Source organism: Stenella coeruleoalba (genome assembly GCF_951394435.1).
Source record: "Stenella coeruleoalba genome assembly, chromosome: 3".
Classification (NCBI taxonomy): domain Eukaryota; kingdom Metazoa; phylum Chordata; class Mammalia; order Artiodactyla; family Delphinidae; genus Stenella; species Stenella coeruleoalba.
The window spans coordinates 131,626,402-131,643,206 of record NC_137148.1 but is presented as its reverse complement, the minus strand read 5'-3'; the positions used below and the strand labels follow the sequence as shown (position 1 = coordinate 131,643,206).

Here is a 16,805-nt window from a genome sequence, read left to right as displayed (position 1 = left end):
TCCTAGAGTCTGTGTACAAGACTAAAAAGGTATTGAACCTCTACAGATCCTCTGAAAGTCATGCACATTCTGGATTTCTCTTTTTTTCAACTGCTTATGGCTAACTGCAGCCTAGAGACAGACCAAAGGTTTTCCAATTCATGCAACTGCCAGACATTTTTCCTTCCAACTCTAAGCCAGGCACAGCCCCCAAAGCCAATTTTGCAAAGTGCCACATTCTTTTGAAATATTCCATGGATTTCATTATGCATTTTTAAAAAAACGTAGCCCTGAAGCTAATAATAAGATAGTCACTGAACACATGTTCCTTTTGAATTGGTTCTATAATACTGGTTGTTAATGAACCTTGGAGAAATACAGCAAGGAATAGCACTTTTCAGATTCGAAATTCACATACACTGACCATCTTGAAGCAAAAGTCACTCTAAAGTCAAGAGGCTCCCCAGGCTTCTGCTGTTATCATCGCAGAAAAATGCAGTAAATTCAGCTCTGTGAGATGCACCTGTGATTACCTTCCAACCATCCCCATCACTTCACTTGGGATGACCCTCATTTTTATTCTGCTTTCATACCTCTCTGCACAGGCCTTGGGTACTAGGCATGGGACTTGTGACTCATGTCCAAGCGAACGATAATAATCATGCCTTCTGGCCACAGTTACTGGTCCAGAGATGGGCATGTGACACCATTCAGGCCAGTGAGACAGATGGCAAGTTTTGCTGGGTGTTCCTGGGAAAGAAGCTTCTGGGTCTTCTGAAAGAGCTCCAAAATCAATAACCACTCCGTTACAGAAAATGAAGAAGGAAGAGAGGAAAAGGGAGAATTTCACCAACCTCAATGTATATGCAAGACTTTTTAAGGAAATAATGAGGGAACTAATAAGAAAGTTTAATTTCCAGTCAAGTGAGAAGGTTATGTTTTTAGGGAATAATTCTTTAAGATTAAAAATGGCTTTCTAAAGACTTCTGCAAAGGGAATAGCTTCTGCAGCAAGAGAATCAGCCTCAGTGTATGGTAAAGTCATCATTCTTCTCAGGAAGAGAAATCCTGGAAATATCAGGAGATTTAAAACATAATAGCTACTCTTTTTGACATGTCGCTGATCAATGTAATTTGAACTGTCATTCAAATAGACTAAAAAAGCCTAGGTAACTTTATGAGAACTAGTGGCCTTAGGAGAATGTTATCAAAATCATTTTTCTAATTTTTCTTTTGGGCTTCCATCAAAACAAAAGCACTGCTATTCTAGTGCACTTTTTTCATTGCATTTTCAAAATATGAAACATGAGTTGCCGAGGTAATCACTGACTTCCATGATAAAAGTCATAAATCAAAGGAGAGAGTAATACTTTTAGAATTATGCAAGTTGATTTAGCATTACCAGGGATGCCTAGAAACATAGATAACCTGAAAGCTGACGTTTAGAGGTCAGCAGAGAAAAGATTACTGTCTGCATGGAAAAGCTATTTATGCAATTAACTGAAATTAATTATGCTTGTATAAATTTCATAAACTATTTATAGATATGGATTTTGGGCTAATTAAGCTTTAATTTAGTTGAGAAAACTAAACCATATAAGCTTTTACGAGAAATCCCTGGTCATCCACTGGAAGGAACGAGGTAAAATCATAGTTTTTAGGAAACATCTGGAGAAATAAACCATTTAGGAAAGCTGCAAAGACAGAAATTATACTCAATTATCCAAGATGTGAAGCCATAGTTTGAGGTTAGGCTGTCCTTCATTTTCTCAAGAGTACCCCTTAATTAAATGCAAATAATCAGAAATGACAATTAATAGACTGTTAGCATTCCCTGATTAGATAGTGGAGCCCATTTACAATACTTTAAGGTTGCTGTGGACTCTGCAATAAACCAAATGGAATGTATATTCATAAATTGCTCTCCAACGTGTTCCTTCTTGAAGAGTTTTCTATGACGGTGCCATCTCAGAGGCCGGCCAGTGACGTTAGCAGCCATCAGGCCATCACCAATGTTTCCAGGGCATTTGGACAATCAATCTTCCCGACAGACAGCGGGTACTGCCTCTGAATAGACCAGCCAAAGGCACAGGGCTTCCAAAAGGGCGAGACTTTTGAACCACCTTGAGTAAGCATCAAATCATACAAATCAGGAACAAGCCATTAAAGGTCAAATGGCCTCTTGTAGATGACATGGGGCAGAGCAGGGGCCCAAGTGCAAGTGTGTTGTTCCTTCATTGCCTCTCTCAAGGGTGCACCTTCCTACAGTGAATACTGAAGAGTGACTCCGTCTTCCTACCTCCATAGGGGACTGCCTACTCCATGCCTTCTCCCCATCAGGGCCTTTGAACTTGCCTCTCCCAATGCCTGGAATCTCCCTCAGCTCTTCATGGCTGTCACAATGCATTCTTCAGGCTTTTACTAAACTTCACCTCTCCAGAGATGCATATGCTGATCTGGCTCTGAAGCAAGCCATGGCCAATTACGAAGTATCACATCTCTCTCTTTATTTCCTTCAAAGGACATATCAGAATACATAATTATGTTGTTTATTTAGTAGTTTGCTTCTTAATAGGCTGTCTCATCCTCTGACATGGTTATCATTTCCTGTGTTTCACACAGTTCTGTTTCAAGTTGAATCAGCAATAATGTGTATAGAAAAAAATATTGGAGTGACTGTAATTCTTGTAGCAATGATGATTTTTCAGCCACACCCACATTAAATATGCTTTTAAGACTCCATTAGTCATTTCTTTGAAAGTGAGCTTATGACTCTGTGCTGAATTTTAGCAAATGAATCCTCTTCTCCTCTTTGTAAGGTGACTCTCCAAGTGTTCAAGTTGACAATAATAATAGTAAGCATTTGTGGGTGTCTACCACGCTCTACTTTCTGGTTAGTGCCAATCTTTAACACAACTTCCGAATCCCATTACTACAAACAAGTAAAGCAAAGCTCAAAGGAGTTAAGCTCCTTTTCCAATAGCACTTGGCTCACCAGTAGCAGAGCTGAGGTTTGAACCCAGGTCTGTCTTCTCTGAAGCCTGTAAACCACACCTCTGCTTTCTCTAACATCACTTTTTTTTTACACATCAGGATCCTTCCAAAGCATCAGTTGGCAGCATGGCTTCAGAACAACTCTGGACAATGAGAGTGTGATGGGAAATGAGCCAAGAAGCTGGGCAGTCTAGACTGGGAGGATTTGGTCCCATGTAATTAAGTCTGCTGATGTGAGGCGTCTGAACCTCTCTAAGCTCAGTAAGTGATTCGTGCAATGTGAGAGCAGAGAATCAATAAGGTCCATTAGAAAACACAAAGAGAAGACAATTTCTCAATATACTGTGTAGGAGGCATACCACCAGCTGGGAGTAAGAAGTATTTATCCTAATGTTTGGATACTTAGAAGGTTCTATATATCAGTGGAGAGATACCACAGACCATCAGCTTTCTTCATGTGCCCTTGCTGTTGACTCTTTGAACCATCCCAATAATGCCACAAGCACAGGGACTGGAGGCTCTGAGGAATAGTGACGCCTCAGCCTGCAGAGTATCATGGGAGGGTGTATGGCACAGTTGTTAGGAGTTCTAGGTTCAGTTTTCCTTCATATCCCAGCTCTGTCATTTACTGAAACCGTAGGAAAAGTGACTTGACCACTCTTTTAAGCCTCAGTTCACTCATCTGGGAAAGGGAGATAACTACAGCAACCATCTTCTAGGTGTGTTACAGGGATGAAATCATATGCCCACTGTTAGTTGCTCAGTACCATGCCTGGCACAGGATAAGCTCTCAATACAAGTCATCCTACTAATGACAATAATCTATTTGCAAATCCTGCAGTTAATGTACCTACGAGCAGCCAAATTCTGTCTGCGCCAATGAAAAAAGCAGAAGACTTATTCTAAACAACCTCCCTTTTTCTAATGCAGAAAGTGCTTGTAATTAAGTGTGAGGAATTACAGTCTGTATTTATCCTTACAGATGAGGTCCCTAATTCAACCACAATGTAGTCAAATGGTCTTTAAAGGAAGCAACTATCATGATACACCCTTACTTCTTTTCTATTTATGATTTTTCTTCTCTTTTCCTTTTAGCTCATTATTTTTACTTTTTTGAATCTCACAAGTATTACATAAGTATATTCTCCTTGCAAAAGGTCAATAGAAAATGGTAAAGCAAGGGAAAGTTGCCTTCTGCTGGCCTCTCCCATCTGTCCTCCCATCCCACCTCCCCCCACCCCCCCCAACTCCTCTCCCCAAGGAAGCTACTATCATCAGATGTTCTAGGAATCCACATCCAACATTACTGGATTGCCACCATCTCTTTTTCTGTTGTTCAGTTTCACTTTTAGCGGTTATACAATCATCTTGTCTTGGAAGCCCCCTCTTTGACTATGCCAAATCACCCCTCTATACGTTCATACAGCATCCACTCAGCACAGTGGCATTTTTACATTTATTTGTTTGATCACGTGATCAAGTTTCCCCACCAGACGCCAAGCTCTCGGAGGAGGGACCGCATTTACTTTTGTTCTCTGCTGTACCTCCAGTACCCAGTACAGTGGCTGGCCCACAGGAAGAAATCAACACACGTTTGTTGAGTAAATGACTGTTACTCATTCATTAGGCTGTCACAGATAGTAACTAGACTAACAAGAGATTTGCAGAGTTGAAGATTTCAAACGGAAACCAGTCACTTAACTGGGACCAGAAAATTCTTTTCCAAAAACAACCGCAAAAGTCAGAAGCCCAAGGCTCTCCACCAGTGAATGAACAAGACACAAATCATCTCTGCTCTCGTGGAACCCTCCTTGCCAACAACGGCAGTGCAGGTTTCAATTAAGAATATATAAAATTGCTTATGTGAGCCATAAACCATTCACTTCTAAAATAGCAACCAATTATGTATGGCATGAAATTGGTTTAACCCAATGAGTGACCCAAATGATCATTTCCCTCTATTTTTGGATTTTAGGAAGAGTACTTTTTTTTAAATCTTGGAGTTAAGAGAATTGTTAGAGAGAGAAAACACGCTTGCTTAACATGGCCGATTACAGTCAGTGTATTAATGGTCAAAACTCCCTGCCGTTGGGCAACCCAAATATGACGGCTAGCTAAGGGACGAAAATGTGCCGAGTCTTTTACCACACATCCACAGGCCCTGGCTCAACGACTTCCTTGAGTCCGCAAAAGGTATTTGCTGCTGAGCTCTACTGCTCACTGTTCATTCTTATTTTTTCTAAAATGGGAGGTTGATTGTAGTACTTATTAGGCATGAGACCTTAAACCGATCGCTGATCCCCAGCTGCCCCTTCAGTCAAAAGTGTAAAATTAAATTACCCCTGCCATATCTTTCCCATGGGGATGCTTGCAGAGAATCACAAAATGCAGTAGATGTGAACCAACTTTCTAAGGTGGCAAGAACGTTTACCAACCTAAGGGATGTTATGTGGATAGAATGAAGTTCTTTTTTCTTTTATCGTGTCTCTCGGTAAGTTGTAGGCACCTAAAAATGCTTGTTGGAATTAAGTGATGATTATGCCCACATGGTGATGATAATGATTTTATGGATTTTTTAACTGTTAGATTTTGTGGCGGGAACCACACGTCAGGGCTCCATCACAGTGTCTGCTCACATTAGGGTCTTAGTAAGTGGCTATTAAATGACTCAGTGCTCTACACTGTATTGTTTTCCACTGAAAAAGGCTTAAGCTGAGCCCAAGTTCCACTCACTAACTCCTCCTGTAACAATAAACACAGAGCATCTACTATTAGCAAATCAATTGTTAGGAGATGCTGAGACGTTTTCCACTTAATAAAGCTGGCCGATAATTAAAGGCTGACTAATACGCGTACTTTTATGTATACTACAAGTATTCCAGTTAGGAGGTTTCTCTATTAAATATAGAAAGGCTATGATCCTACTAAGGATTGTTTTCCCTATTCTTTAAATCCTTATTTATCAAAGCAACTCCTTATTTAGTTAGATGATTTCACATGTGGCTTAGGAAAGGCAGAAAAGTAATTCAAAAGGCAACCAAACCATGATTCTTATAACACAGGTGCTGGTTCTGTAGTTAGTGTGACTCCTTAAAGTATTCAAGAAGCTAAAACTGCTTGTAGTCGTCAAAGACTGAACCAGTACTGAAGTAGCTTTAAAATGTCCACTCCTTGTTATTCCTAGCTACACAATGACCAGCAGTGCCACTGAAAATTCTGCAAGTAAATACATTACTGGTTATGACACATTTTTATTTTTTGACAGTAAACATTTCTGAATAAAGTTAAAAACATAAATTTTCGAGTTTGACATATTTGTACACGTGCGTGTATATGTACACGTAATATGTCCTTGTATACGTAGTATGTATGCAGACATAAAAACTACATACTAACCCTATTACTTACTAGCTGAAGAAGTTGGGGAGGTTAATCAAGCTCTGGGCTTTAGTTTCCTCATAGCTAAATGGGAGATAATAGCACCCTGCCTCACACGGTCACTGCAAGGAAAGAAGAGAGAACTCAGGTGGGCACTCAGCACTGCGCTCAGTACGTGTGGTGTGTGCATGGTCTGTAGCAGTTGGTGGTGGTGGTGGTGTGGCACATAGTACAGATCTTCCTCAACTTACAATAGGGTCACATTCCGAAAACCTCACCATCTGTTGAAAATATCTTAAGTCGAAAATGCATTTAATACACCTAAGCTACCAAACATCACAGCTAAGCCTCGCCAAACTTAAATGTGCTCAGGACACTTACACTAGCCTACAGTGGGGCACACTCATCTAACACAAAACCTGTTTTATAATAGAGTATGGAATATCTCATGTAATTTAGTGGATGCTGCACTAAAAGTGACAAACAGAATGGGTGCAAGTCTATACAGGGTGTTTGCCCTTGTGATGGCATGGTTGACTGGGGGCTGTAAGCTGCAGGTCAGTGTTACCAGACAGGACCGTACCACACATCTCTAGCCTAGGAAAGGCTCAGAATTAAAAACTGGATCTACTGCATTCACGTCACTCTTGCAACATCATAAACTTGAAAAATCGTAATTCGAACCATCCTAAGTTGGGGACCATCTGTACTTTCCAACGATGGCCAGAACCCTATCTCTGCATTCGTTTCCAGAAGGCTACCGTACAAATTACCACAAACTGATCGCTTAAAACAAAAGAAATTCATTCTCTCACATTTCTGGATGCCAGAAGTCTGAAACCAAGGTGTCAGCTGGGCTCCACTCCCTCTGGAGGCTCTAGAGGGGAATTCCTTCTTTGCCTTTTCCATCTTCCAGAGGCTGTGGGCATTCCTCATGGCCACATCGCTCCAACCTCTGCCTCTGTGGTCATACTGCCTCCTCCTCTTCTGTCTATGTCAAATATTTCTCTGCCTGACTCTTATAAAGACACCTGTCATTGGATTTAGGGTCTGCCTAAATAATCCAGGATGATATCCTCATCTCAAGATCCTTAACCTAGTAAAGGTGAAAGAAGGTAACGTTCACAGGTTCCAGGGATTAAGCTGAAGACTTATCTTTTGGGGGCCACCATTCAACCCACAACAATCTCCCATCCTACAAGCTCCTCCAGAACCTTGCAACTCCCCCATGTAGAGGGGATTCTGTGTGCCTTCCCCCTGAATCTAGACAGGATTTTGTGTCTGCCTTCACTAACAGAGTGATGTAGGAGTGATGCTACCTGACTTCTAAGTCTAGGTCATAACAGCATTAGGCACTTCTACCTCGTTTAAGTGGAACATGCATCCTGGAACCCAGATACCATGAGAACAGGAAGCCCACATTAGCCCACAAGGAGAAGCCACGTGTAGGTGTTCTGGCCTACAGAGGTCACAGTTCACAGACAGCGTCAACTGCCCACACATAAGTAAGGAAGACTCTAGATGATTCTAGCCCCTGCTGTTGAGTCAACCCCAGCCTTGGAGTCTCCCTAGCTCAGGTGCCAGACATCATGGGGGCAGAGGGAAGCCATTTCCACTGAGCTCTGCCCCAACTGAAGAGTCCTGAGCAAAATAAATTATTACTGTTATATTTAGCTGCTAAGTTTTGGGGTGGTTTGCTGCACAGCAATAGATAATGAGACTAATTACTCATTAAATAATTGAATGGGTTAAGATGAGAAAGTAAAAAAACAGCACATGAGATACACTTCCTGGTATTTAGCATCTTGGATTTTTGTCTAACTAAATATAGTGTGGGCACACATAAATACACACACACTTTTAGAGGAAGAAGCGACTCAGTCTCTCATTCTGAGTCCAAGAGTATAGGAGGATCCCTTAATTAGAAACTATATAAGCTGTAGAGGACCATTTGTAGAGCATCATTTGGTCAAACTGCATATTTTACAGGTTTGAAGAATAAGGCTCAGAAGCGGTCCCTGATCCTTCCTGCTCCATACAGCCCTTCACCCATCAAAGGTCCACCTTGTTCCTCACTGGGAAGATGAAAAATCTATCACAGCCTCACTACCTACCGGAGGAGAAATACTGAAAAGAGGAGAGGAGGAAGAGAACGGGTATGAGGAAAAGGAACAAAGCTGCTAGAAATGTAGTTATTTGCGGCCATCTGTTCATCAGATTATGAGAACCTTTCTGTTAAATTGAGGGTTTTCTGGGGCCTTGAGGTTTTTAAGGTGGTTTTTCCCACCTCAAGCCTATGGCTCCAGGTCTTAAAAACTGTCCAGGGCATGGAAAGAAAAGGCACAAATTGTTGTATAGGGGGAAATGAAAAACTTCTCTGTCCATGTTGGCGTTTCATGCTCTCCAAGACCTATCTAAGAGGTAGGCTTGCGGATTCGAGACCTGTTTTGTAACAAAGACCTTTCTGCAATGGTGGAAATGTTTTCTATCTGCTCTGATGATGATGGTGGCTACTAACCCCATGTAGCTATTGACTGTGTGCGACACGGCTCGTGTGACTCAGGAACTGAATTTTTCATGTGACTTAATTTTAATACCATATTAGACAATCAGTTCTAGACAAAGTATTTACAAAGCCACTCTAAACTTAGAAATTCTAACTAGTGACACAGGCAACCCAACTGACTTGAAACTTCATATTCATGACTGTGTCTCTTTCTACAGTCTGAATAAGGTCATGTCTGCTGTGGAAGGACTGATCCTTAAGTTCACAGTGGTAATATGCCTCTTAGGATTCAGAACTTCTCTCCTATTATTGCTTAATGCCTCAGTAAGAGTGCAGAAATCCCCAAGATGTGGTCACAACTTCCGATTTCTGAGAGCCATTCAGAGTTCACAGCTGCATGACCCAAAATACCTAAAAATTCCACGTGTGAGCAGCTAAGTGTGACGGAAAAAGACAGAAATACTTTCAGGGAGATTTTCTGACATAATTTTTCTCAATTCTAGAATCACAAAAAAAAATGAATTTTTTTTTTCAGTACCAATAAGTGATCATTCACTGTATTTTCCCAAGGAAAAGAAGGGGAAGGGAAAAGGGTCAGCATGTGTGTTACAAAATGATAGCAAATGGGAAAGGAAGTATCTGGCACAGCAAAATCAACCATCAAATAAACACTGCCCAGATGGGGTCGCCAAAGCCCAAGGGGGCTCAGCCTCCTGCAGTAATGAGGGGAAGGGATGAGGGAAAGGTACATGCTTTTCTACCCTCCCTCCTTCCCCATAAATTCAAGATTTCACACAAAGCTTTGGTTTCTAGCAGTAAACATGGAATTACATTCGTCCATCTCCTATTAAACAATCTTGTGGCCACTTCAACTTAAGTTTCTTGCACCTGCATATAAGTTCCTGAGTGACTTGCCTAAACATTCATCTTTCCTTTCGTGGTCTCCCAACCCCACTTTCTACATGGAAGGCCCCTTCATTGCTCCTCTCTACCCTAGGATTAGAGATTAAAGTAGGTTTTAATCCATCCAAAGACAGCAGTCTGTTTGGCAGGATCACATCATGGCTCAGGAGACTGGGAATAAGGGATGGAGAGTTCTTAGCTTCTTCAGGATTTTTGCACAAGTCATTTAACCACAGACACCCCACAAATTAAACGTACAGGTATATGGACTATTTTGGGGGGGCACAAAGGGGGAAAGGAGAGGGGGTAGGAATCCAGTTTTTAGGACAGAAGATCTTGTTTGAAATGGGAAACAGGGGAAGGGGAACACAAAAGAAAGTGTGGTTCAAGACCTCCCACTTCAAGAAGGGGGGCCCCCAAGCTTATGTTTCAGATCTTTTTGGCTGGTATAGACCCTTTGTCAAAGATGCTTTGGCTGTTTTTCTCAATATAAAAAGAAGTTTGTAAACAATAAAATCCCAAAAGAACATGCAGAAGACCAACTCATTATATTTACGCAAACTAGGCCACCTAGCAACCACCAAATCAGCTACCTGTGAAGTCCTCCGAAGCCCAGACAAATACAATAACTAGAGGGGGGCAGCAATTGGGGGAGACAAGAACCCAGGATCAGACACACATCACCCAATGCATTCTATTGCATTTGCCCCATTACAACACAGTGAGGTAGGTTTGCAGTGATCTCACAGCACGTAAACGACACCCGCTTTTCTCCTTTAGCTACCATGACACTAATCACTGCTGCAGCAGGGCAGGATACTGGCTCTGGGAACCACCAAGAAGCCATCGCTGATGGTCTCTCTGGAAGCTGATGTTCTCTCAGAATTGTTAAAGATTAAGGATCTTATCCTTGTTTCATACATCCATCTATGGGCAGCTCAAGATGGGTACAGAGGAATCGTTCTTAAAACCTGTCCTTATCAGCTCACAGTTTTTACAAAAACATACACAATACACCCTGTTGTGTGTGTTAGGCCTAGCCCAATCCATTGAAGGATGGACCTGGTATGTAAAGTGAGTCCTGTGCCCTGGGATTAGAGGTCCGGAACAGGAATCCTTTATCACACATACAGATGACCTCGGCCTAATCTTGGCTTCCCCTCTCTGCACCTTTCACCTGGCCCAGCCTCTCCTAACCTCTCTGTACCACCTTTTCCTGTTCAGGCCAATTTCCAATCTTTCAGTAGAAGGAGACCAAGTCATGAGGCAACCCAGTTAAAACCTAGTCTCCCATGAAACACTGAAGGTGGAAGGGTTTCAAGAGGACACTATGGCAGAAAAGCCAGCTCTAGTTGGCAAAAATGAGGAGTTCAATAGGCTATACGCTCCAAATAGTTGTTCTCTCTGGTGATACAGCAACAGAAAGTATTCTTGCTGTGCAGACCTGGAGCTGCTGCCGACTTATCCCTGAGATTGCTCATGTACCTGAGAACACAGTGCAGGAATGAGGGCCTTAGATTAAAATACACAAAAATACAAAACCAGAATATTTATATTATGAAAAAAAAAGTTAAAATGCACAAGATACGTCATTCGCACACAGCTAGTGCAGTTGGCATCCTGGAGAAAGTGGGACCCAAGGTACAGTCATCCAAGGGAGCAAATAAATAAAATTGCATTGGCCCAGAATGGGGTGGGAGTGGGCTTAGAAGCAGCAGGTCTGCAGCTGTTCCTCAACCCCCCTTTTGCCTGTCATCACAACCCATTGATTGGGACAGTTCTCAGCACTCTGTCCCAGGAGGGGGTTATGAGGAGACAGGATGCGGAAAATCCTGCCTTACCCCTGAGATATTTCCTCCTACAGAAGGTAGTGGCTTGTGGGTTGGGTCCATCAATCTGGTCTCATGCTTAATCTTTTCACTCTGGCATGGGAAATATTATTCCATATACTTCTTGAAGAGTAAAACAACTTTCCTATCCAGGCCACTTTCAAAAGCTGGAGATTCTGGGGGTGGAGACTCAGATAAAGCATGCAGGAAGGGTTACCCCCAAAGCCCTCACGTGCATTTGGATAGAGCATGATTGGAGTTTCTTTGCCTCACCCCTTCCCTCCACCAAGAGGGAAGAGGGGGTGATGCTGTAGACCCCGGCCTGAGATATACGGCAGTGCCAGCTGCCCCCTACCCACCCTGTCCCCCCTTTCTCCACTCTGCCGATCGATGCCTGTTCCTCAAAACTTCCTGATCACACACGGATAGCCCCCACCCACTGTGGCTCAATTCTGGGCCTCGGGGAGCATGGCAGGGCTGTGGATCTCTTCTTCCTCCTGCCGAAAGCAGGCTGGCTTTCCCTGGGAGCTGGGAGCTTGCTGGGCCTTCAGAGGATGCGAGGCTACCATACGGTTGATGCTCTGGCAGAAGTGCCCCTTCTTGGGCTGGGGTGGCCGTTTGCATTCCTTGGCATGATGGCCTAGACCTCCGCAGTTGCAGCAGCTATCTCCCTTTGATCTGCGTTTCTGCGTGTTCTTCCCTTTGGGCCGCCTCTCGCTCCCAATGCAGGACATCCCACCAGGGCAGGTGACTCGGATAGATTCCAGGCCTTTGGCAGACTTCTTAAAGGTGAACTCCACGGCCTCACCCTCCTTCAGGCTCCGGAAGCCCTCCATGTTCAGCTTACTCTGGTGCACAAAGACATCCACTGGGGGCTCGAGTGCGACCCCCGTGCAGGCAGTCATGGACAGGAAGCCGAATCCCATGCGCACGTTGAAGCACTTGCAGATGCCGGCTCTGCGCAGCAGCTGCGGCTCCTCGTCCGCCCGGGCCGCGTTCTCCTGCGCCTCTTCCGGCCACCTGCAAACTGCTGGTCTGACACAGAGCTCATGGTAGTCGGCTGAGTCCGCGCGGCCCCGGGCCCCTGGTCGGTGGGCTGCTGGCCCCAGAGAAGTCCGGAGCAAAGGGCAAAAAATGAATTTTGAGTGTATGAAAAGGATAGCAAGTGGGAAAGGTCATGAATGTTATCCAAATAGGCTAACGTTGCATAGTGTTATTTATAATTAGCACTCAAGTTTCCCAGTGTGACCTCTCAAGAGTGTCTACAATTTGCATCCTGTTGAACTCGACTAGGGTCAGCACCCCACTCTCCTCCTTCCCCACCCTGTCCTTTCTCTCCAGAGGCTGGGCTCTCAACAACGGAAGCACAGTGTCTGAGGCATCCCATCAGAGTTTAACACCCATGCTTCCAGGCTACAGTCACCACTCAAAAGGGTTTCTCCATCCTTTAAGACTCAACCCAAGGAGTCTTCCAAGGCCTTTTAGCTTTAGCTAATTTCTTCTTTCACACTCCCTTAAAAGATTTGTCATTTGGGGGGACGTAGTATTTTTTCTTCCTAGTAAATTATGATCTATTAAAGTAGAGGATTTTCTTTATTATAATCTTTAATGACCAGACAAACCAGTGTACTGCATAGTGTGCTTAATACCAATTGAACTGCAGCAAATGTGCCCAATAAATTGTACAAATTTGTAACAAGCTTGGTTCATAGCATTTTGCAGCAATTATAAGGACCAAAATCATCCTTGAGGATCTGCATTCTTGCAAAAGGTATAAAACACAGTAAGCTTCAAACGAAACAGGACATGACAGAGCTGTATCCCAGGACTATTCATGGAACAGAGTGGATTTCTGTCCTTTGTTTTTCTGCATTACAATGTTCATGCCGGCTTAAAAAATAACATTTTTGGCCATTTTTCAGTTTGATGAATTTGAGCTAATGGATGAAAAAGTGACTGTCAGAGACAGAGCATTGAGAGATGGAAAGCACAGTGTTCTCAATATGAAAAGCCTTTCCAAGTGACGCTGGCATCCGAGCTGAAGCAAATGCTACTCACACACACAACATATTCATTAACAGTGTTGAGTGAAAAGTATAACTAAAGCCAATAATATCATTTGCTCCCATTTGCTGAGCAAATCTGTATATTAACTAGGATGGTGTCTCCTGCTTCTCTTCTATTTCACACTCCTGACTCATGTAATTAAAATACAGCAGGCCGTTGATACACAGGAAGGAGTGTCTGTAATAAAAATACCTTTTCATAATCAAATTTAAGCACTCATCTTATTTATGATCTGTCTACTTTAATAAATCTATTAATACTTCATTTTAAAAGCCATATAAAGCTCTATTAACCCATCTTTACACACTTTAATTTAAAGTGACGGGCTATTCATAATTATTTTTCCATTCATTTATTCAATAAATATTCTAAATATCTACTACATGCTAAGCAACATATTTAAAGCTGTGGATATAAAAATGAATAGTTTAAGGTTACAGTCCCTGTAGGGGAAACAGACAGGAAAATAAAATAACGCCATACTGCACGTCCCCCCGCTGCAGGACACCAGGTACAGCAAACACAAAAGAGGGAGTCTTCACCTTAACCTGGGAGGACTTCTGAGAAAACATAAGAAATAAAAGAAAAGCTTAAAAAGGGCAATGTTTATCAAAGATCAAGTGCAGGTGTGATTTTCAAGTGAATTTCTGACCTAGCGGGAGGGAAGTTCTGGCCTGGCTGCTCAACGAACAGGACTCTGACTCCATGACTTTGCCCACTCAGGTCACAGCTGATAAGGCATCTCACATGACATATAAGCAAGTACAATGTGGTGTGCACAATCTGCTGAGCCAGTGCAGTTCCCTCTCTGGGATTTCACCTGGGTAACAACAGACTGGGGCAGGGAGCTGAAGGGGAAAGTCATTACAGAGAAAAGGTCAAAGGTACATGCGTGTTGAAGATGCAACGAAGCAGGAAACCTGAATAAACACAGGAGGTAACTGGTAGCACCACAAAGGTAGAGGGATCTTGGTCTGCCAACAGAAACAAATGTTCCAGGGCAAGACCAAGGCCACGTGGTCCAGGAAAGCCAGAAGGTGGGCATCCCCAGAGCTGCCTTTGGTTCCTGACAGTGAGGCTGTGAGGTCCACTCATGCACCCAGAAGACCCCCTTTCCTGTTCCCTCTGCATGTGTATCCTCACTCCCCTCTACTTGAGTTAGTTTGACTGGGTAACGGTTCCTTGAGCCTTCTCCAAACAGACGGTGTATTAGTGTTCTGAGTTATGGAACACACTGCCCATTCTCCCTGGCTTTTACTGTTTTACAATGTGTCCAATTTACAAATATTAGAATGCCTTCCTCTGACCCTCAGTGGATCTTTATCTTACTTTAGGGTAAATAAATCATGTTTTAGACATTGCACTGAACAAATTCAACTTGTCTTCGTGAAAAATAGCACTTGGAAAATGGGCAACACAGTGTACTGATTAAGAGCGTGGGCTTGCGGCTTCTCTGGTGGCGCAGTGGTTGAGAGTCCGCCTGCCGATGCAGGGGACACGGGTTCGTGCCCCGGTCCGGAAAGATCGCACATGCCGTGGAGCGGCTGGGCCCGTGAGCCAAGGCTGCTGAGCCTGTGTGTCTGGAGCCTGTGCTCCGCAACAGGAGAGGCCACAACAGTGAGAGGCCCGCGTACCGCAGAAAAATAAAAAAAAAAAGAGCATGGGCTCAAGAGTCAGACTCCCTGCGACTCTATCCCAGCTTCATCACTCACTAACGGCGTGACCTTGGACAAGTTACTGCACTTCGTGGAGCCTCCTACTCCCCATCTGTAAAATATGGGTAACAGTGGTACCTACCTCATAGGGGTTTTATGGGGATTATACAGAAAAATTTTAAAATTCTGTACAAGTTTTTATTAAACAAGTGGACATTCATTTCTTAAATAATCACAAATACAGTGGTTTGAATTTTGTAATTTAGATGAATGGCAAGAGAAAGAGAAGTTAGGGGATCTATTAAACACAGGTATAGCTAGCTATAATTTATCAAGGACCTATCATGTGCCCAGCACTGACCGAGTACTTGACATCCATCATCTCATGAATGTGGTCTGCACAAAACTGTCAAATGTGTTTGACAATTCACAAACACACATTGAAAGCCGACTGCATACCAGGCACTGGGTCATGCCTACAAAGATGAATAGAACGTAATCCCTGCTCCTGAGAAGTTCCCGGCATGGCTGGAGCGCTGAAGCTGGGTCAGGCAACCTCACATCTACTTTGGTTCAATCATCTGCAAAATGAGGATGTGTGAGCAAGTGACTCCTTAGGTTCCTACTTCATCTAATAATGAATAATTTCACACTCACTGGACTAAGAGATCATGCCACCTATTGAAAATCCCCAAGCCTTTTAAGTTTTTCCACTCAGTGACCACTTGTGCTAAATGAGAGTGTAGACGATCAATACTGCAGTGTTTGGGGAGGTCTTCTGAGGCCAAGGTATCTGGATTGGGCTGCTGGAATGCTCTGTCAGAAGCATCAGCCCTCTAGAGAGTGAGATCTCACATGGTCAAGGCGAAATTCAAAAGACAAAACTGTAGTGTTCAAACAGGAAGATGCCTTGCAGTCCTCAAGGACACCTGCTTCAATGCATTCATTTCTTTACTGAGCCCCAGAGGGAAAAGGTGATGTCGTTCATGGCCCACTAGGTGTCCAGTTCCTTGACACTTGTCCTAGGGCTTTCTGCACTGCCCAACAATATGTCACACAGATTAATAAACCAGGCTTCACACTCAGACTGCTTGGATTCAAATCCCTACTCTTCCACTTTTTAGCTTTGTGATCCCAAATCCAGTTATTGAGCCTCTCTCCTCCCTGTGAAGTTGCTATCTAGCCACTGAAGGATTAAGTTACATAATACTTATAACTTGCTATGGCATAGAGTCTGGTGCAAAATGAGCCTTCAGTAAATGATGATGATGGTGGTGATGGTGATGATGATAATGGCAAGCACTAACATAAGGCACTTACTGTGTGCCAAGCTCCATTTCTAAGCACTTTACATGCATCACCTCATTTACTCTTCATAACAATCCTATGAACAGGTAGGTATTGCTATTACTCCCAGTATATTGCAGCACAGAGAGGTTGTGAAATTTGCCAAAGTAAGTAGCAGAACCTAGATGTGTACCTAGAGCATGCGTCC

At 43.2% G+C, this 16,805-nt stretch overlaps 1 protein-coding gene and 1 pseudogene across 25 annotated transcripts in view; both read right to left on the bottom strand.

The window, feature by feature from the left end:
- The window catches only part of SGCD (sarcoglycan delta), a 1,717,585-nt gene that overhangs the window by 369,459 nt on the left and 1,331,321 nt on the right, over positions 1-16,805 (bottom strand). The gene's annotated exons all lie outside the window — the stretch shown is intronic.
- LOC307183740 (protein lin-28 homolog A-like) lies at positions 12,035-12,639 on the bottom strand (annotated as a pseudogene). Its single transcript has one exon. The product of its transcript is annotated as a protein lin-28 homolog A-like (transcript).